At 43.6% G+C, this 21,887-nt stretch overlaps 1 protein-coding gene across 1 annotated transcript in view; it reads left to right on the top strand.

Annotated features, from left to right (window-relative positions):
- Positions 1-19,819: 19,819 nt before the first annotated feature.
- The window catches only part of FAM135B (family with sequence similarity 135 member B), a 219,691-nt gene continuing 217,623 nt past the window's right edge, over positions 19,820-21,887 (top strand). Inside the window, exons 1-2 of the mRNA XM_055545713.1 lie at positions 19,820-20,905; positions 21,213-21,371. The gene's annotated coding sequence lies outside the window, so the exon portion shown is untranslated. The remainder of the gene's footprint in view (positions 20,906-21,212; positions 21,372-21,887) is intronic.

The following is a 21,887-nucleotide window of genomic DNA, read 5'->3' on the forward strand; positions in this document are numbered from 1 at the left end:
GGTGCACTTGAGCCTTCGTTCATTCATTTACTAATGCGTATGTACCTTCAACACGTATGTGAACACTTTCCCTGAACCAGCCACTTGACGTGGATTTTCTCTTGGAATCCTCACAACAGTTTTATGAGCTGAAAAGATTCTTTCTAGACCATTTTCACAAATGGAGATTCTGAAGCTTAGAGAGATGGGGTAACTTGCCAGAAAATTGCACAAATGATCACAGTTAGAGTACAAATTCCAACTTAGGGCCCTCTGATTCCTAATCCCTTTCATAAGGCTGAGTTATAAAACAGGAATGCAGGCAGCGTGCTCACAGAATGATGTGAACGGAACCAAGTTCACTTGCTTCTCTGCTGCTGCTGCTGCTAAGTCGCTTCAGTTGTGTCCGACTCTGTGCGACCCCATAGACGGCAGCCCACCAGGCTCCCCCATCCCTGGAATTCTCCATGCAAGAACACTGGAGTGGGTTGCCATTTCCTTCTCCAATGCATGAAAGTGAAAAGTGAAAGTGAAGTCGCTCAGTCGTGTCCGACTCTTAGCGACCCCATGGACTGCAGCCTACCAGGCTCCTCCGTCCATGGGATTTTCCAGGCAAGAGTACTGGAGTGGGGTGCCATTGCCTCCTCCGTTACTTCTCTAAGGCTCACTTTTTTTTCAAAACAAGCAACTTTTTATTGGTGCATAGATGATTTACAATGTTGTATTAGTTTCAGATATACAGCAAAGTTTTTAAGTTAAATATATGTATATATATATTATTTTTCAGATTCCTTTTCTTTATGGGTGATTACAAGACATTGAGTAGAGTTCCCTGTGCTATGCAGTAGGTGCTTGTTTATCTACTTTATACACAGTATATATCCGTTAACCCCAAACGCCTATTTTATCTCTCCCCCACCCTTTTCCCTTTGGTAACCATAAGTTTCTCTTCTGCGTCTGTAAGTTTATTTCTATTTTGTAAATAAGTTAGTTTGTGTCATTTTTTCGATTCTACATGTAAGTGCTATCATAGGGTATTTGTCTCTGTGACTCCACTTTAGTACGATCATCTCTAGGTTCATCCAGTTGCTGCAGATGGTATTTCATTCTTTATGGCTGAATAAGTAATATTCCATTTATATATGTTCCACACACACACACGCCACATCTTCTTTATCCATTCACCTATTGATGGACATTTAGGTTGCTTCCATGTCTTGGCTATTGTAAATAGTGTTGCTATGAACATTGGGGTGCATGTATTTTTTTTGAGTTTCTCGTTTTTTTTCTGGATATATGTCCAGGAGTGGGATCGCTGGGTCATATGGTAACTTTATTTTTAGTTTTGTAAGGAACCTCCATACTGTTCTCCATAGTGGCTACCTGTCTCCCTATTTTTAAAACAAGAAGGACGAGGAGGTGACTCCTGTTGTTGTTTCTGTTGGGCTTTCTTCCACTAAGAAATAATTTCAAGTTTCTTTTGAATTTGTTCCTTTTCTGATGCTCTCTTTCCTCCCCCCTTATTTCTTTCATATATACTGTATTTATTCTTTTAATAGAGGCATTTGCTACATATTTTTTTTCTGTCATATTAGAATGTGAGCAGTGTGAAAACTGAATCTATTTCATAGTCCATCTTTCTTCCCAATGCTTTCATACCATTCAGCTCAGTTCAGCCGCTCAGTCGTGTTAGACTCTTTGCAACCCCAGGGACTGTAGCACGCCAGGCCTCCCTGTCCATCCCCAACTCCCAGAGCTTGCTCAGACTCATATCCATCAAGTTGATGATGCCATCCAATCATCTCATCCTCTATCATCCCCTTCTCCTCCTGCCTTCAATCTTTCCCAGCATCAGGGTCTTTTCCAGTGAGTCAGTTATTTGCTTCAAGTGGCCAAAGTATTGGAGCTTCAGCTTCAGCATCAGTCCTTCCAATGAATAGTCAGGACTGATTTCCTTTAGGATGGACTGGTTGGATCTCCTTGCAGTCCAAGGGACTCTCAAGAGTTTTCTCCAATACCACAGTTCAAAAGCATCAGTTCTTTGGTGCTCAGCTTTCTATATAGTCCAACTGTCACATCCATACATGACTGCTAGAAAAACCATAACTTTGACTAGATGAACCTTTGCTGGCAGAGTAATGTCTCTGTCTTTTAATATGCTGTCTAGGTCTGTCATAGCTTTTCTTCCAAGGAGCAAGTGTCTTTTAATTTTGTGGCTTCAGTTACCATCTGCAGTGATTTTGGAGCCCAAGAAAATAAAGTTTGTCATTGTTTCCATTGTTTCCCCATCTATTTCCCATGAAGTGATGGGACCAGATGCCATGATCTTAGTTTTCTGAATGTTGAGCTTTAAGCCAGCTTTTTCACTTTCTTCTTTCACTTTCATCAAGAGGCTCTTCAGTTCCTCTTCACTTTCTGCCATAAGGGTTATGTCATCTGCATATCTGAGGTTATTGATATTTCTCCTGGCAATCTTGATTCCAGCTTGTGCTTCATCCAGATTTTTTCCAAATTTGCTGGCACATTGAGTGTGGCACTTTAATGGCATCATCTTTTAGGACTTGAAATACCTCAGCTGGAATTCCATCACCTCCACTAGCTTTGTTCGTAGTGATGCTTCCTAAGGCCCACCTGACTTTGGACTCCAGGATGCCTGGCTCTAGGTGAGTGATCACACCATTGTGGGTATCTGGGTCATGAAGATCTTTTTGTACAGTTCTTCTGTGTATTATTGCCACCTCTTCTTAGTATCTTCTGCTTCTCTTATGTCCATAGTGTTTTGTCCTTTACTGTGCCAATCTTTGCATGAGATGCTTTCGTACCATAGGTGTACTTTAAATGCTTATGTCATTGAATCATTCAACTAGGATTTTATTGTACTACCCAGTGCAATGACCCACAGAAATAGGGTGATCCCAGCGTGTCAAGGTGCAAATGTTTTGGAACAAGTTGGATCAGAATTACTGAAGTTCTGAGGTTTCCTCTGAGCCACCAGCCTAGGCTGAGAGCTGCTCATGCAGCCTAGCCGCCCTGAGCTGAGCACTGGTTGTACATGGCCACTCAATTCTCTCCAGCCCTCACTTGTCTGGAGAGCCCCCATGGAAGGTGCACAGGAAGATTAAATTCTCAAGAATGGAAAATCCAGAGCCAAACTCCCAGAGGCCCAAGGACATCCAGTTCCAACTACCAGCTGCATTGTTCAGCCTTGTTTATTATTAGCCCGGTCCTGCCAGCACAATTGATTCCACCGAGAACCTTCTCAGAAAGCTCCTGCCCCAGGGTCTCACTGTGCTTGGAAACAGACTGTCTTAAGCAGGCACTGAGTCTGCCTAATGGGGTAAGCTCCAGGGGAGAAATATCAGGGGATATTTTGGTGGGAAAATTAGGTATCCAGGGATACCATTATGATTTCTGTATTATTTTAGGCTGGGACTTCAGAATGCTTTATAATTTAGAACTAAGAATAAACCTGGATTGCATTTGATTTCTACATCCAGAAAATATTACTGGGTACTTACCCTGGGTCAAGTCCAGGGCTGAGGATTCAAAGATACAATCATTATCATCCCAATAGCTAATATTTATTGAACTTATTTAGCAGGCATTGTGATAAGCACTTTTCATACATTATTGTTTTTAATCTGCAAGGTGCTCTACTCCAGGATTCCATTAGGATTTTATTCTGCACACACCCAAGGGTGGGGCACTTGTTAGAATACAGAATGCTATGGTCGCTTTAGGCTTATCTCTATACATTATTTTAGTAATTTGGAGAAGCTGAAGGTCACAGCTTCAGTAGATGGAAGCCATAGATTTAGAGGTACCCTTAGACACATGTTGAATGCCTGATAAGGTGAGATCACTGCTCTCTGGGTTTCAAGTTATGGCGGAGGAGGCAGATGATTAATAATTTGAAAGTAATTTACTAATTGCTGTAAGAAAATCAGCCATGGGGTGCTGTCTGGAATTCAAAGGAGGGAGGAGCTATCAAGGAAGCCTGTAGAGGAGGTGACCCAGCCTTGGTAGACTAGCTGTATGTCTCCAACTAGTGGGAAACAGTATTCCACGTCAGAAGAACCTGTGCAAAGACAAGTTCCTGTGGAAAGAAGGGTTTTTTAGGGTACTTGCTAATGGACCCATTAGAATGATTGGGACTCAGACAGCATGTGGTGATGAGGAGGTGTTGGGAGATGAGAATGATAAGGTATGTGGGCTCTGAGATGAAAGAGCTGCCATGGCAGTGGGTTGGGATTTTACCCTGTTGGAGAATGAATTATATATAGTTGTGTGTCAGCAAAAACTGGGTTTAGCTGTGACAATAGACCCCTAATGACAGTAAGTTATCCAAATGGAGTTTTATGTAATGACATCTGGCTTCTACCATTGGTTGCAGGAAGACATCAAGGACACAGATCGATGTTCTGCCCAATTTCCTGCTCTGCCATCTTTAGCATGCAACTTGCTTTTTCAGATTCATGGTGGTGAGGTCTTTTCTCTAACATCAGGCATGGTGTCCGTATTTCAGATGTATAGGAAGCAGGAAGGGGGAAGAGTGAAAGACTCCTGTCACCAGGTCTCTCTCTTTTGTTAGAAAACAATTACTTTCTCATAATCCCATCCAACAGGCTTCCACTAACATCTGCTTGGTCTGAACTAGGTCTTGTGACCCCTACTGATGAAAAGGGTGTCTGTAGAGTGCTTATTATTGTGGTATGTGACTGAGCCAGATAATGCCAAAATTCCATTTAGAGAGAAAAGGAAGTTTTTTTTTTTTTGGATAACAAATGAGAAAGCACCTGCCATTAGGAGTGATGTCATCAGCTTAGGTTTACAGAGATGGCTTTGGCAGCTGTCAAGTGGCAGACCTTGCAACCGTGACCATCAAGTAGGGCTCAACTGAAGAAACAGGGAGAAAAATGAGGATAATAGGATAGAAGAGAGGAAGTCCATGGTGATGTGGAAGCCACATGAAAGAGCGCTTTACCCCGAGTGGGGCAAGGTCTGGGTAGGAGTTCCCAGAGGATGTGATGATGGGAGGGATTGAAGGAAGAATGTGGGTTGGTGACAAAGAAATCAGCACAAGCAAGACAGCTTGGAGGAAAGAGGAACAGCCCACATTAATGATGGGGATTTCACTCTGGTTTAAGAGCCTCCTGCCTGTCAGGAGCTGTTTATCTCATGTAAAAACTCTGTAAGGAGAGCTTCTAGGACGCCTGAAAACACATGCTTAGCACAGGAGTCTCTAAATCCAGAGAATTCCAAAACAAGGCACCCCCATCCGATACCCATACTTCTCCCAGTCCAGATTCAGTCTCCCCAGCAGGAGTCATTTTACAATAAGCAATATTGTTTAGCGATAGAGTTCACATCATTATCTGTTTCCAGGGAAACAGACTTAGAAAGCTTAACCAGTGGTCAGATTCCTAACACAGGAAGGGAGAGATTTGCTAACCTGTTGCTCAGAGCCCTTTAATTTGTGAGTTGTTGAAAAGCCCTTGGAAGGGTTTTTTGGTAGTGGATACCTTGATCAGATTTTCTGTTTAGAAATGACTTCTAGACTCAGTGGTGGATTAATGAGATAGGACCATGACAGTCCTGCATAACTACATGGGAGGCTTGTTTGTTGTTTATTGAATATTTTATTTTTGGCTGTACTGAGTCCTCCTTGCTGTGCAGGCTTTCTCTGGTTGCGGCAATCGGGGGCTACTCTCCAGTTGCAGTGTTCGGGCTTCTCACTGTGGTGGCTTCTCTTGTTGTGGAGCATGGACTCTGGGCACCCAGGCTTCAGTAGTTACGACTCCCAGGCTCTAGAGCATGGGCTCGATAGTTACGATGCATGGGCTTAGTTGCTGTGCAGCATGTGGGATCAGGGATTTACCCTGTGTCCCCAGTATTGGCATGCAAATTCTTTCCCACCCAGCCACAAGGGAAGCCTTGTTTGTTTATTTTTAATGGGCTTTATTTTTAGAGCAGTTTAAGTTCGTGGAAGAATTGTGTTCTCCTGTATTGCCTGCCCCGACATGTACACAGCTTCCCCTACCATCTCCATCCTGTACTACAGCAGTAGGTCAGGTACAACTGGTAAACCTACACTGACACATCCTTGCCACCGCGAGTCCACGTTTTACATCAGGGCTCACTCTTGATGTTGTGCATTTGGAAACATTTGTAATGACGTGTATCAAATTCATTGTGACATGACAAAATACCATTTTACAGTCATGCAGAGTGGTTCCACTGCCCTAGGAATTCTCCACTTTGGCCTGTTCATCCATCTCTTTCACTAACTCCTGGCAACTGACCTGTTTACTGTCTCTAGTTTTAACTTTTTCCTGAATGTCATATAGTTGGAATCACACAGTCTATGGCCTTCTCAGATTGGCTTCTTTCACCTATTCATATACATTTAAGCTTTCTCCATGTCTTTTGATGACTTGATAGTTCTGTGTTAGTGCTGAATAATATTCCGTTGTCTGGATGTACCATGCTTTCTGTACTTATTCACCTACTGAAGGGCATCCTGGTTGATTATGGTTTTGGTAATTATGAACAAAACTGCTGTAAACATCAGTGTGTAGGTTTTCGTGTGGGTGTTAAGGTTTCAACTCATTGGGTAAGTAGCGAGAAGCAGGATTGCTGAATCATATGGTAAGAGTGTGTTTTGTTTCATAAAATACTGCCAATCTTCCGAAGTGACTGTTCCATCTTGCATTCCCACCAGCAGCAGATGATAGTTCCTATTGCTGCACATCCTCATCATCATTTTGCATTTTCAGTGTTTTGTTTTCCTGGTTAAAAATGCTGGGTCAGTGGAGACAGAGCAGGCAGATTCTAGAACTACCGCAGATTCCACATCGACAGATCTTGGTGGTGCATCGGCTTTGGGTGTTACGGAAGTGTGTTGGATCTTGGATGACTCTAGGGTTTTAGTTCGGGTGACAGGATGAACAGTGATGCTACTTGCGAACATAGAAAAGTGAAGGACCAAGAGAGGCTTTCAGAACCACAATCTGGTGTCTTGTTACAAGATATCCACGGAGTGTGTGGATGTTTGGAGAGATCTGGGTTGGTGATAGAAATACAAGTGTTATTGGCATGAAGATTGTAGTTAAATTCATGAGATCTGATGTGACTCCCCAGTTAGAGCATTTTGGATTCTTTCCTGTAGAAAGAGAAAAGACGAGGACAGGAGAAAGAAGTATGGATGGTGTAGAAATCAGCTTCACTTGGGGTCTGGAGAGAAAGGCAAGCTCACAACAAACAACATAGCATCTTCCCGGAACTTTGGAGCCCGGCAGAGCAGATACTGAACTGGATTGTCCAGTTATTTCTGGCTCCCTGTTATCCTTAGGAAACATAGGTTGTAGCTTTCAAAAGATATTTTTGGATTTATTTTTGGTTAATCTGGAAGCAAAAAGAGCAAATATCACACAGTTTGGTAACAGCACAAGGTGGTACCAGGTCTGGTCCCAAAGTGAGTATGTAAATTATTTTATTCATTTCCTGTTGACAAATGTTTCTTGTCACTTACTCTGGGATGGAGACCATGGGAAGAGAAGGCAAACAAACCGGACCACATGCTCAGTCTTCTGAGCCTCAGATCCAGTGGAGGGAGTCAAAATACAAAAATAAATAAATTTAATGGGAAGTAAAAGCAGCAAAATAAAAGATGACAAGTGGGTCAGATCGAGGGATCGGGGACACTGTCTGGTGTCAGATCATCTGAACGGAGACTTCAGTCAAGTCAGGGATGCTCAGGATGACATCTCCAGAGCCCTATCTAGATTGTCAACAGGCTTAGAGCAGGAACAACATAGACATGAAACTTGCAGAAGCAGAAAGAGCTGTGCTGGAGTCCCATTAGGTGCTGGTCTCTGCACTCCCCACTTGACCTTTGCTCATTTGTCCCTTAGAGCCATGTGAGAGAGGCTCTCATTTTGGAGGAGAGAAATTGAGGCTCAGAAAAGGAATAATTGGCCCAAGATCACACAGTTAATGAATGAGATGAGGAGAATGATACTTGGGAGTCTGTCTGCCTTCACGGTCCGCACTCTTTGTTCATCTATACCATCCTCCACACATGGCCCTGACCATGCCATCCACAGCATATTCCACAAGCAATTTTCAACTCTCTCTGCACTGGAAAGAAGGCACCAGGGCTATATTTGTTTTCTGTTGTCTGTCTGAGTCTTTAAAATGATTTCACAATCCTCATATAGAATCACTGAATCTATTTAAAGTTTTGCTCAAGACGAGTTGATAAAGTCAAATAAAACATGAAACACTGATCTTTATGTAATGTGCATAGCAAATCTGTTCCAAGGCACTCCTTGCAGTGTTGCAGTCCCCAGGGCTAGCTTGTGTTTGAGAGAGCTCATTCTGTTTATAATTTTATGCACATTTACACAATGCTCAGCCTGAATTAAAACAATAAAATTACAGTTGAATAGAAAAATTCACGATCTCTCTCTTTCTTTCTGACTTTGGTACGTAAAAAAGGAGCAACCCAAAATACTATCAGTTGGTCAACAATAATTCTGTTCCTGTTTGTTTTCATTATTGTTTCTTAATTGCTGTGATGATGACTGAGCTCCTGGTTGTGTGCTCGTGAATTACCAGTGCACCATTCCCGTTGGCAGCAAGTAGCTGCCTTCAGTATCCAGAGAGTCTTTCAGTTCAGTTCAGTTGCTCAGTCGTGTCCGACTCTTTGCGACCCCATGAATTGCAGCATGCCAGGCCTCCCTGTCCATCACCAACACCCGGAGTTTAGGAAACTGCTTTAAAAGACATGAGGCTGAATCTGGTTGGAGCAATGACTTTTCTTTTTTTAACATTTTTTAATATTTATTTGTTATTTATGGCTATGCTGGGTCTTCATTGCTGCATGAGGGCTCTATCTAGTTGTGGCAAGTGGGGGCTACTCTCTAGTTGGTGGTGTGCAGGCTTCTCATTGCAGTGACTTCTCTTGTTGCAGAGCATGGGGTTTAGGGTGAGCTGGTTTCAGTAGTTGGAGGACTCGGACTCAGCAGTTGGCAGCTCTTGGGCTCTAGAGCTCAGGCTCCACAGCTTGTGGAATCTTCCAGGGATTGAAACTGTGTCCCCTGGATTGGCTGGTGGATTCTTTGCCTCTGAGCCACCGGGGAAGTCTAGAGCAATGACATTTTCATCTTTTTATTCCCATTTCAAGAATGACTGTCTTTTAGCAGTTAGAAAGAAAATGGTTATAAGAGTTTAGGACTCCCCAAGGTATTCATTTCCATGTGGAACATGGGATCTGTGGTGGAAAGGAGCCAGGCAAGAGTCTGGAGAATTTTTGGAGACTTTATCCTAGAGGGTCATGTAAGGCACACCAAGGATGGTATGCCTTATGCTGTGGGCATCATGGATCCTTAAAGGACTTTTGAGCAAAGAATGACATGAAAAGAGTTTAGAACTTTTTATAGATTTTTCTGTGGCAATGAGAATGTGGCTATAGGCTAGGTCAGGTTGAATATAAATAAGGTCAGTACTTTTGATTCTTAACACTTAGTTGCAGATTCGTTGACTAGAGGCTTCTGTCTCTCATGATTAATACAAAGCTGTAATTAGTCATGAGAAAAGCTGATCACATGATCACAGTCTTATGTGGAACAAAAGGTGAAATCATTTCAAGCAGAGAAGAATTTAATTACTTTCAGGTTATTCTGATTTTTCCAAAATATAATAATTCATATTAACAGCTGTGCTTCTGACTAGAGTTCCTGATAAGAATGTGCTCTTCAAGGGACTCACAGGATCGAATGACCTCTGGATAAAATGTGCTCCACCCCTTTGTCTTTAAGGAAGGTGCAAGGTGACAGGAGTTAGTATAGTGGCTTTAACAAAGCAGTCAGCAGAGACAAACCCGGACACCTACACCCGGTAACATCCAGGCTTGAATGTGCACAGCTTTCTCAGGCTGCTCTAGAGCTGTCCAGGGTTCTGAAAGACACCCTCAGTTTAAACCATCATCTCTAAAACTAAGCTTGGTTCTTAACATTGCCTAGGGAATTCTTCAAAACCTTCTTTATCTGCTCTGCCTTCCTACTGGAACTTGAAACATTCAAAATCTTCCAAATCACCACCTTCCTGGAGTTAGCCACCATTTTCCCTCACCTCTGGGGGGAGATCCACGTCTCCTCTTCACTGCTGCTACTGCTAAGTCACTTTAGTCATGTCCTACTCTGTGAGACCCCATAGATGGCAGCCCACCAGGCTCCCCCTTCCCTGGGATTCTCCAGGCAAGAACACTGGAGTGGGTTGCCATTTCCTTCTCCAATGCATGAAAGTGAAAAGTGAAAGGGAAGTCACTCAGTCATGTCCAACCCTCAGCAACCCCATGGACTGCAGCCTACCAGGCCCCTCAGCCCATGGGATTCTCCAGGCAAGAGTACTGGAGTGGGGTGCCAGTGCCTTCTCTGCTTCTCCTCACTAGGCAAACAAAATGAAACCCTAACAAGGTGGGCACTTTCCCTGTGAACGACCCTGTTCTCAGTGTCACTCCGTTTGTGCACATCCTTCCCTGGAAAGGATAGACCTTCTTTGAAGGTTAAACAACCCCATTTCCTCCTTCTCTGGACCTCAGCTCTCTTTCTCTCCAGAGAGAAAATGCACAGCATTTTACTTATATGGCTCTTGTAAGTATAGAGTAAGAAACTGGGCTTCTGAATGGTGACTGTTCTGCCTGGTTTCAGTGGCTTCACCCATACACAGGTCACCTGCAGGATGACAGGTGTCCAGAGAGAAAAGGAGCCTCCTAACAAGGCAGGGTGAAGCGGTGTCCTTACTTGTCCTTTCAAATTCATTTATTGTGACAATCTGGCATTTATAGGACCCAGATAGGTACATTTGTGGGTTAATATCATATTTACTTTTAATTAAACTGCCCTCAAAAGAATGCATGAATGACTTTAAAACATCCCTACAAGAAAACTACAGGTTTAAGACAATGCTTGATAATTACAACTTGAATGAAAGTCAAATTGCTTTTTTTCTGGTCACGCTACAACTTAAAAAATAGTTGATATAATGAAATAATACCAGAAATTTGAAAATCCATTATCAAGAAGACCCTTGGAAATAGAGATGTCTGTTTCCCCACATGCCCAGTGAGCTCTAACCTCTAGATATACTGAGACTTGAAATATTAATGAACAAAATCATATAAAATGTATATAGATTATGATATGCATGCATGTGTGTGTATATGATCTTTGTTATCTGCTTGTGATGGAATGTTTAGAAAGCACCCCATGAAAGCTGCATGAATTTTGTTGTAGGGGGATACACCGGCCTCTTCCTGAGATATGCTGGTCTCTTCCCATGTATGTCTTTCAGATTTCAGCTCAGATATTATATTACTCATAGCACTTGTCCTTATGTTTTATTTATTTCTTCGGTTATTTCATTAGCCTGCATGCTCCATGTGGAAGGGGACATGTTTGCTTTTGCTGACATCTGGGACTATAGCCTGTCCTGTGTACCCCACCACATCCTAGAGGTTGAATTAATAACTCAAAGTGTCGATGAATACATGTCAGGGCTTTTGTCATTTGCATTGCAGCTGTTATATTTTCCCAGTGAATGTTGCTACTTCTAGAGCATGCTTGAAGCTCTAGGTTAGAGACTGCCACCCAAGCTTGTTAAAAAACCAGTGTATAAAATTCACATCCCTTCTTCCCACAGTGAAATTAGGTAGCATTAGCATACTCAGGGAGAAGGCAATGGCACCCCACTCCAGTACTCTTGCCTGGAAAATCCTATGGACGGAGGAGCCTGGTGGGCTGCAGTCCATGGGGTCGCTAGGAGTTGGACACAACTGAGCGACTTCACTTTCACTTTTCACTTTCATGCATTGGAGAAGGAAATGGCAACCCACTCCAGTGTTCTTGCCTGGAGAATCCCAGGGATGGGGGAGCCTGGTGGGCTGCCATCTATGGGGTCGCACAGAGTTGGACACAACTGAAGTGACTTAGCAGCAGCAGCAGCAGCAGCAGCAGCAGGATACTCAGAGAGGGAACTTCCCTGGTGGTTCAGCAGTTAGGGCTCTGGGCTTCCTCTGTGGGGGAAGGGGTTAATTCCTGTTCAGGGAACTGAGATCCTGTGTGCCCTGTGGCATGGCCAGAAAAATAAAAAGATTCAGAGAGATTACATCTGCCCATTCTAATCCCTGTTTTTTTTCCTGCTCTGACCCATGTTCAAGACATACGAAGTTACATGATTAATTGAGGAATCTCTGATATTTGAAGTTCTAGGGCAGAGGGCTTTGTATCCATCTCTTGGTATCAGGATGAGTCCATCGTTCATTTGTAGTGGGTGAGCTCTGCGTTTTCTTCTTTCTTTGACACTTCTCTTCCTTCTTGCCTCCCTGCACCCAGTCCCTAAAGTGTGCAGGACCTTCTGTGCCATAAGGATGCACCTTTCATTCTCAGGGTATCCCATTAGCACCTAAATTTTACACTAAATTAGCTGCCACCTAAGCTACTTGGATCTGTTCAGAGAAGTGCCTGCTTACTAGTTGCTCTGTATGTATGGCCTTGTCTTCCCTTTTCCACGTCTAATCATGCTAGGTTCCATTTATCATGGAGTTTCTTGATTCTAGGAACTTGATTCCTTTTAGTTTTCCTTGGCTCGTCCTGACACAGGGGAGCAACTCTAATTGTCAATTAAAATATTTTCATATACATATTAATCTTAAGTTTTGGAGTTGATGAGGAGGCTTTCTTGTGAGAGCTGGCTGAATCAAATGCAAGTTGGGATCTATGCCAGAGAAATGGGGTGTGTGGTGTTTAACGGGCAACCTGAAATAGGTGTGTGCATTTCAACACACAGGAAGAGGAAGAGAGGAAAGAAGAGGAGAAATAAAGGAGGCCACTGAAGCAGTATCACAATGAAATTTATTCCTTTGGGACTGGGAGAACTTTGTTGAGGATTTCATGTTAGGAAAACGTGCAGGCTTTCTTCTGCCCTTGGATGATGAGCCGTGAAAAGTTGAAAGCTGTTGAATCACAGAGTACAATAAAGTTATTTCTCTCACTTGATCTCCTTGACACATGTAAATAAAACTGTTAGAAGAATGGAAATCTTCCATTACTAGGTTAAAAAAAGCAAACAGGGCTTTCAAATACAAATTTCCGTAGAGTTTTGACACATGTCAACTTCTGTAAGTTCCACTGGGCTGCTGTGTCACAAAAATTTTGTTATGCACCTTTTCAGTCATCCAGAAAAATTGAAGAAAGGCATGATGCTTGCATTTCATATACCTAGATTTGGCAGTTATTAACATACTAGCACGTCAGTTTTATCTGCATATGAATATATGCACATTTTTCTAGATCCTTTGAAAAGCTGCACATTTCAAGACAACACACCACAATAAATCTTAAGAAAAGATATTCTCCAGTGCAACTTGAATGACATCATCACCCTGAAGAAAATTACCATAATACCTTTCAGTGTATCCGTCATACTCATTATTCCCCAATTGTTCAAGGAAGGCGCTTGTAGTTATTTTTGGCTGTACCGTTTTGCATCTCCACTAGCAGTGAATCAGAGCGCCTGTTGCTTCACCTTCTCACAAGCATTTGATGCTGTCAGTGTTATCTGGTGTGACGGGTATAGCGGTAAATTACAGTTGCTTTAACTTGTGTATGATATGGTTTCATATGCTTATTTACCATCTGTATGATGGAATTCCAGTGGAGCTCTTTCAAATCCTGAAATATGATGCTGTGAAAGTGCTGCACTCAATATGCCAGAAAATATGGAAAACCCAGCAGTGGCCACAGGACTGGAAAAGGTCAGTTTTCAATCCAAGCCCAAAGAAAGCAATGCCAAAGAATGCTCAAGCTACTGCACAATTGCGCTCATCTCACACGAAATGGCAACCCACTCCATGTTCTTGCCTGGAGAATCCCAGGGACGGGGGAGCCTGGTGGGCTGCCGTCTATGGGGTCGCACAGAGTTGGACACGACTGAAGTGACTTAGCGGCAGCAGCAGCACACGCTAGTAAAGTGATGCTCAAAATTCTCCAAGCCAGGCTTCAGCAATACGTGAACCGTGAACTTCCAGATGTTCAAGCTGGTTTTAGAAAAGAACAAGAGATCAAATTGCCAACATCCGATGGATCATCAAAAAAGCAAGAGAGTTCCAGAAAAACATCTATTCCTGCTTTATTGACTATGCCAAAGCCTTTGACTGTGTGGATCACAATAAACTGTGGAAAATTCTGAAAGAGATGGGCATACCAGACCACCTGACCTGCCTCTTGAGAAACCTGAATGCAGGTCAGGAAGCAACAGTTAGAACTGGACATGGAACAACAGACTGGTTCCAAATAGGAAAAGGAGTACATCAAGGCTGTATATTGTCACCCTGCTTATTTAACTTATATGCAGAGTACATCATGAGAAATGCTGGGCTGGAAGAAGCACAAGCTGGAATCAAGATTGCTGGGAGAAATATCAATAACCTCAGATATGCAGATGACAACACCCTTATGGCAGAAAGTGAAGAAGAACTAAGAGCCTCTTGATGAAAGTGAAAGAGGAGAGTGAAAAAGTTGGCTTAAAGCTCAACATTCAGAAAACAAAGATCATGGCATCCGGTCCCATCACTTCATGGCAGATAGATGGGGAAACAGTGGCTGATGTTATTTTTCTGGGCTCCAAAATCACTGCAGATGGTGATCGCAGCCATGAAATTAAAAGATGCTTACTCCTTGGAAGGAAAGTTATGACCAACCTAGACAGCATATTAAAAAGCAGACACATTGCTTTGTCAACAAAGGTCCATCTAGTCAAGGCTATGGTTTTTCCAGTGGTCATGTATGAATGTGAAAGTTGGACTATAAAGAAAGCTGAGGGCCGAAGAATTGATGCTTTTGAACTGTGGTGTTGGAGAAAACTCTTGAGAGTCCCTTGGACTGCAAGGAGGTCCAACTAGTCCATCCTAAAGAAGATCAGTCCTGGGTGTTCATTGGAAGGACTGATGTTGAAGCTGAAACTCCAATACTTTGGCCATGTGATGCAAATAACGGACTCATTTGAAAAGACCCTGATGCTGGGAAATATTGAGGGCGGGAGGAGATGGTTGGATGGCATCATCGACTTGATGCACATGGATTTGTGTGGACTCCGGGAGTTGGTGATGGACAGGGAGGCCTGGTGTGCTGCGTTTCATGGGGTCACAAAGAGTCAGACATGACTGAGTGACTGAACTGAACTGATATTTCCTTTGGTGAGATACCTGTTAGGATCTTTGGCCCATTCTGTAATTGGGTTGTTTGTGTTCTTCTTATTGAGTTTTAGGAGCCCTTTGTATATTTTGGATACCATTCTTTTATCTGATATGTGTTTTTTATAGATATTTTAAAATCAAGTTGAGAAAGTTCTCCTAAGTGTACTGAGTTTTTGTAATGAATGGGTATTGAATTTTGTTAAGTGCTTTTTCTATGTGTAAAGTTATATTCATATGGTTTTTCTTTGTTATCTTGGGGATAGGATGAATCACATGAATTGATTTTAAAAAAATATAGAACTAGCCTTGCACACCTGGCATAAATCCCAGTTGGTTGTGGTGTATAATTCTTTTTATGTATTGTTGAATTTAATTTGTTAATATTCTGTTGAAGGTCTTTGTTTCTATATTCGTGAAAATTATTGATCTGTAGTTTTCTTGTAATGTCTTTGTCTGGTTTTGCTTTTAGAGTAATGTGGGCTTCACGAATAAATCAGGAAACATTCCATCTGTTTCTATCTTCTGAAAGATATTGTAGGGGATTGGTATAATTTCTTCCTTAAATTTCCAGCCTGGCTGTTGAAAAAAGGAAAAAAAATACATGCACACATACCAGTTAAAGAATTTAGCCTCAATCAGAGACAGTAACGTGTCTTGCTGATACTAGCAAGTTGTATTATGTAGTTAGATTCTGAACTTTGAATAACTATATGATGTGATCTATCAGAGTCCTTCAAATTTCTCTTCATTCATTCATTGAGAGGAGAGGCCAGTTGTATTACAAAAATTGTCACATACTGGAGTTGCCTGCTTTCTCGTAATGTCATTCACCTTGGTTCTCTCCCCCTTGCATTTCAGAAACACTACCAGTTAGGTCTAAGGCATTCCTGTCTAGTTGAACTTTGTGTGATGATGAAAATGTCTGTATGCAATGTCCAATGTGGTATCCATTGACCACAGGCATCTACTGAGCACTTGAACTGTGGCTAGTACAACCAATAAGGAAATGAGGTCTTACTTGTATTTAATTTATTTAAAGTAACCACGGGTATCTGGTGCTATGATATTGAGTAGCACAGATCTGGAGGGATGAATAAATTCAGATAAAATATTTCAGCTGTAATGCCTCAGGATACTTTAAATGTGTTTTACAATTTTAAAGATTTTAGTTCTGTTCACCCTTAGGTGAACATCAAGGTTAAATTGATTCACCACTAATATAAGGTAGCAGGTGGTGAATCAGACTGTGTTTTCCAAGTCCTTCTGCAGGTTTATAGAATAAGCCAGACAGAATCTTCAGCCAGTATTCAGGGAAGGCAAGAATTATGTAGAACTTTAGTGACCGAGGACTTATTTGGAGTTTGCCTTTTGATTGAGTAGATAGATTTTTGGAAAACCACCAGGAAGAATCCTTTTTCACTGTCTTTATTTCTGGGATTGTCTTCCGTTCTTCACACTTTGTCACGCCTCCTTAATACGTATTTCCATGTGATAATTGGCAGTGTTTCATCCATGACACAATTGCCTGATCCTGAATCATCAGAGCAAGGCTTATATAAATTTGCCAACCATACTTATTAAGAAAGAAAAAGGAACTTATCAACAGGGATTGATGCAAAAATGACATCTCATCTCTCGAACTAAACTTAAACACAACGTCCCAGCCCTGCATTCTTGTTAACTAGTAGCTTTAAAGGGATTTCCCAGGCGGCACTAGTGGTAAAGAACCTGCCTGCCAATGCAGGAGACACAAGAGACATGGGTTCAGTCCCTGGGTTGGGAAGATCCCCTGGAGGAGAGTATGGCAGCCCACTCCGGTATTCTTACCTGGAGAATCCCATGGAGCCTAATGGGCTACAGTCCATGGAGTTGCAGAGGGTCGGACATGACTGAAGTGGCTTAGCACAGTAGCTTTAAAAACAGAAAAGTTTCTTAACCCAGTCTAGTTGCATTGGCATAGATATGTTAATTTTTTTCAGTTTTTAAAAAGTTTTTATAGAATTTGTTGCAATATTGCTTCTGTTTTATGGTTTTTGTTTTTCTGGCCAAGAGGCATGTGGTATCTTAGCTCCCCGACCAGAGATTGAATCTGCTTCCCCTGCATTGGAAGGCAAAGCCTTAACCACTGGACCACCAGGGAAGTCCTCTAGATATATTAATTTGCCATTACCTCTCATCCCCCAAGGGAAAATTTCTTTCTTCTTTTAGGTTTTTGATTCAGTTGTTCAGCTATTATTTCCCATTATTTTTCAAGCAAACCTTACATGAACAACTTCTAGTACCGGACACCAGGTCTTCCACCTGAAGCCTGGTGGGCATTCTGGCGGCTCCCTCCAAGCTGTGAATCTTGCACACTCTAGACTCACCTACCCACCTGATCATGCTGCCCTTTGTGAGATCTTAGTTCCTCCTCGTGCCTATTCATGGGCCTTTCCAGTCATCCACAGGTGTACCTCATCTCAGCCTAACACTGACCCAGTTTCACTCCTGACCGAGATTCTGTCCTGCTCTCTTTAACTGGGTCACAGCACAGCTCTCTTACTGACTTTGACCTGTCATAGTTTCTGTGCTAGAAAAGAGGTGAGAAGAGCGGGGACAGTCCATATCTTCTTATTGACTTGGAGGAGCTTTACTTCCTCCCTGCCAAGTGAACAGGACTGAGCAGGAGGCTAGGTGCACCGCCAGACTTGGGAGAGAGGTCAGAGGCTTTGGCTGTTGGCAGAGCTGGGCTCCCTTCCATTGGCAGAACTTGAGTGACGACATCCAGATGGGACTTGAAGGGTGGAGACTGCATTTGTTGGTGGTTCGAACGGACTCATGAGCATGGAAAAGGAGTTCAGAGATGCAGCTCAACAGAGAGGAGGAACGGGGTCTCAGAGTGAAAAGGACAAGGAATCTGGGATGGGACAGCCTTGAATTCCTCTGGGAACCCCACCTCTTATCATGTAATCTGAAGGCAAAGTCCTTGACCTTGTGTAACCTCGATGACTGCATCTATAAACTGGAGATCTGACTAACCCCTCACAGAAAAGCAAAGATCACATGAGAGGATGTGTTGGAAAGACCTTAGTGTGGGGCCAGGCACAGAGCTGGTGCTCCCTAGCCACTTGCTAGTAAAGGATCACCAAGGGTAATTAACAGACAGCATTTGGCTTCCCAGGTGGCGCTAGTCGTCAAGAATCCTCGTGCCAATGTGGGAGGCACAGGAGATGTGGGTTCGATCCCTGAGTTGGGAAGATCCTCTGAAGAGGAAAATGGCAACCCACTTCAGTATTCTTGCCTGGAAAATTCCAAGCACAGAGGAGCCTGGCAGGCTACCATCCATGGGGCCGCAAAGAGTTGGACATGACTGAGCAGCTAAACAGTGAGTGAAATTTGGGTGTAAAACACCTGATATACGCAACTTCCATCAATGTTCCTCCCCTCCTTTCCCCACTTAAGGACTCCCCTGGTGCCCTGATGTTTGCTTGGATGCTCGGCTCATGCATACATCTCTGCATTCAACTTGACGGTCTGCTTTCTGGAACGGCAGCCTCTAATTTTCTTAATTGCAAAATTGCCCTGAAGCCTGTGATTCCAGCTTGTTGCTGTTCCCTTATTAATTGTTCTTTAAACAATGAGTCCAGCCAATAATAGTTTTCCCCAACTTCGGAATGTGTTTTTCTGCAGTAACTGAAGTGTGGCACTATGGCTGGGTACGTTCCGAGTGCCAGGTACAAAAGAAAGACAGTTTCTGCTATTTTAACTGCTGTATCCAGGGCCCTCAAAGTGGGTGTGATGCTGCCTAGGCACCTGATGCAGTGGTCCAAAGTGTTCGGAGGCATTTTCCATGAGAACTTGTTTTTCTAGCGTTCTGGGCAGCAGGCCCACTGCATCCAGCCCCAAGGGTTTCTGTTGGGGTGATGGCAGACGGTCCTGAAAGGCTTCCATTCTGTGTTTTTCCATCTCAGAATTGCAGTGTAGTTTCAGCAAACCTCCCGTCTCCCTTCCCTCCTTTCTCAGGGCACCACAGCCTGAATTCTAAGGCGAACTCTTCAAGTGTTTAGAAGAACCTGGACAGGGGTATCCCTGAGGCCAGAGGGCTCAGAGATGCAAGTGGGAGCCTTGCCCTGGGGTGCACTGTGTGTCCTGTGGGGGTGGCTGCTGAGAAGTCCTTCTCTGGAAGTTTGGATCTGAGAGTGGGGCTACTTGATGAGCCAGTGGCTCAGGTGGTAAAGAATCTGCCTGCAGTGGAGGAGACCCAGGTTTGATACCTAAGCAGGAAGATCCCTGGAGAAGGATATGGCAACCTGCTCCAGTATTCTTGCCTGGAGAATCCCATGGACAGAGGAGCCTGGTGGGCTACAGTCCATGGGGTCACAAAGACTTGGACACAACTGAGTGACTCACACTTTCACTTTCACCCTGGGGACTAAACCCAGCAGACCAAGGAGGTGTCCTGCTCAGGAGGAAAGAGGAGGCCTCCTGAGCTTCGTGAACCCCTTTGCGTGCTGCTGATGTTTCAGCACCTTGCTGTCCCTGCTGCTCTGCCGATTCCTGACATTAAGGATGGCGTTCGCTTCAGTGTATCACTGTCACTGTCTGGTGAGGCTTGGCACGTGGTTTTCAAAGTCAAATAATACCTGATGAAGGAATGAGCGAGTCCAGCTATGTCAGCTCCTTGAATCTCTTTCTCCTCGTCTGCGAAAGTAAGTCATAAGTACTTGAAAGCGAAAATGAAAGTCGCTCAGTCGTGTTCAACTCTTTGCAACCCCATGGACTATACAGTCCAGGGGATTCTCCAGGCCAGAATACTGGAGTGGGTAGCCTTTCCCTTCTCCAGGGGATCTTCCCAACCCAGGGATTGAACCCAGGTCTCCTGCATTGCAGGTGGATTCTTTACCAGCTGAGCCACAAGGGAAGCCTGGTAAGTACTCATGCTCTTAATTTTAGGGAAGATTAAATGAGGTCAGACAGTTTCAGGATTTCCCATCAAAATTTCTATTTTCCATTGCCCAACGTTGTTGTTTAGTCACAAAGCTGTGTCCCACTCTTTGCGAGTCCATGGACTGTAGCCTGCCAGGCTCCTCTGTCCATGGGATTTCCCAGGCAAGAATACTGGAGTGGGTTGCCATGTTCTTCTCCAGGGGATCTTTCTGGATCAGGGATTGAATCCGCATCTCTTGCATTGGCAGGCGGATTCTTTACCACTGAGCCACCTGCGAAACCCCTCACTGTCCAATACCTGTGGATTATTGCTCTTGTTGTTGCTATGATCTCCCCTCAGAGCCTCTTGACCAGTGGGCTTTTCTTTCCATCTTAAAATGTAAGATGGTTCCCTTTCCATGGGACCCTTGTACTTCGAATTAATTGCAGACGCAAGGGACCTTCTCCAGAAATGTCCCTCCATTCTGCCACATCTCAGATTACCATCCTTTGTCTCCTTCTCTTTATTAGCTCCAGAGGTGCCCAGACAGGCTGCTTCCTTTTTCTCCCAAGCCTCTTCCCAAACTCCTGCTCTGTTAAAGGACCCTAGAGCTTCAGGGCCTGCAATGCTCCGGGAACCAGGCAGGGTGAAGCACACCGTTGTGTCCTCTGCCCCAGTTTACACGGAGGAGCTCAGGCAGGGGCTGTGCCTCCAGGAGGTGGTGGATCTGGGATTCTGTGCTTTTCTCACTTCATTTTGGTTTCGTAAGTTGTGATAACAGATCTTTGCTCTATCTGAGAAGCCTGACATCGCATTTTCCGTTATAATCCTCTCTCATCCTCTCTGAATTCTCGGGTTCAGCTGTCTCTCCTTCTCTAACTGGCTGGGCCTGTGTCTCCTCTCTGATCCCCTGCACTGCGTGGGTTCTCTCTTGATTTCTGATTATTTGATAGTCGGCCTTTTCACCCTCTTAGATTTTCAGGAATTTGAAGGTAGCAATGCCCTCTTTTCTGTTTCTTCTTCTTCCAACCTGATGAAGGACGTACTAAATTGGTGCTTTTTGACCAAAAGTTCAGGAGCAGATCCTACTCCTAGGACTTGAAGATCTTCAGCTGTTTTCTGACACACAACTAGGTGCTTGTGGATAATTTCCACAAATAGTTTCTTGTGACTTCTTACTCTCTCATTTAACAATGTGATGTAAATAGTCTACCAGGAGTTAATTTTTGGGTGAGTATATAGAACAAACTTTATCTTTTGATTGATTGTTGTATGTTGATTTATTAATTGATTGATTGCTTTTATTTTTGGCCACATCGGGTCTTCGTTACTGCCCGCAGCCTTTCTCTAGGTGGGGTGAGTGGGGGCTACTCTTCACTGCGGTGCTTAGGCTTCTCATTGCGGTGGCTTCTGTTACTGCAGAGCACCAGCTCTAGAGCGTGGGCTTGGTAGTTGTGGTGCATGGGTTTAGTGGCCCCACGGCATGTGGGATCTTCTGGAGCAGGGATGGAGCCCATGTCCCCTACATTGACATGCAGATTCTTAACCACTGGACCACCAGGGAAGTCCTAGAGCAAACTTTGGATCCCAGTGACTCAGAACCCTTGGAGAGGCTGTAGGTGAAATTCTCAGGCAGGCTGGACCAGGCAGTGGCTTTGCCTAACCTGGGCCTGTGTCCAAATGTGCTCTGACTCCTCCTCCTCCTCCTCCTGCGTCTTGACCACCTTGCTTCTTTACATCGCATGC

This window comes from Bubalus kerabau, chromosome 14 (genome assembly GCF_029407905.1).
Source record: "Bubalus kerabau isolate K-KA32 ecotype Philippines breed swamp buffalo chromosome 14, PCC_UOA_SB_1v2, whole genome shotgun sequence".
Lineage (NCBI taxonomy): Eukaryota > Metazoa > Chordata > Mammalia > Artiodactyla > Bovidae > Bubalus > Bubalus kerabau.